The sequence below is a fragment of the Fragaria vesca genome, linkage group LG5, assembly GCF_000184155.1.
Source record: "Fragaria vesca subsp. vesca linkage group LG5, FraVesHawaii_1.0, whole genome shotgun sequence".
NCBI classification, from domain to species: Eukaryota; Viridiplantae; Streptophyta; class Magnoliopsida; order Rosales; family Rosaceae; genus Fragaria; species Fragaria vesca.
In genome coordinates, this window is record NC_020495.1 from 7,450,164 (window position 1) to 7,451,220 (window position 1,057).

Sequence of the window (1,057 nt, forward strand, 5' to 3'; positions counted from 1 at the left end):
TATATATATATATATATATATATTATATATTCATCCGCAGTAGTTTTCGTAATCTATTTTGTACATTTTGTTTATAGTAAAATTAGCAGTACCATGAAATGTCTAGGTTACCTTGTAATGCCTAGCGGACGTCGAAGAACAACCTTAGCAGGTGCATTCTTTTGGTTAAGAACACGTGTCGACTTGTAGCAATTGAGCACTTGAATCATGGAGAAATTTTTAAGTGCTATGGGAGGACTACGTACAATCCGACGTGATTCTACATTTTAATTAAATTTAGATATGTGGATTTTTTACAACTAAAATATTAACTAATATTTTCTATTTTTTGTGAAATGACATTTATGGGTATTTAGCAAGTTCAACCTAAGGTCTAGGGTTTAGAGTTTAGGATTAGGGTATAGGGTTTAGGGTTTAGGGTTTAAAAAACAACAAAAAACCCAAAATAATCTCTGACAAAATAGCTGAAATAATTTTTCATGAAGAAAATCCACATGTCTAAATTTAATTAGAATGTAAGACCACGTCAGATTGCCACGTGGCCTCCCGTAGCACTGAAAAATTTCTCCGATTCATGTCAGATTTCGGAGTTATGTTAATTTCCTTTTCTTTTTCACATATTCTTAATTAGTCTAAACTATCAGTCATAAAAAATTAATTGAAAAGAAAATTTACCTAATTAAGTTAACTAGATGAGTAGTAGATGGCACTCTAGTTAACAAACTAACAACCTTTTCAAGGACCTGATAACTGTAGTTACATTAAGAGAGGAAAAACTAAGTCTTGCGACCCACCAAGTACCACTTAATTCTTAATTAAGTTAGTTACCAGTCTAGGGTTCATCATCATATTGCCTTGCCTTGAGTTGATGCATACTAAACGCTTCTATAATTGGTGTGAAACCCCCATACCCAAGTTCGAATCCCAGCCGACGCTAATTGGAGTTAAATCCCAATTTATTCTTGATGGCCAGGGAGGGAAGCGTTCTAACATGATCCCTCGGCGCGGATTAGTCTCTGGGCCTAAAAAGCCTTTGAGGATACCGTCGTTGATACTC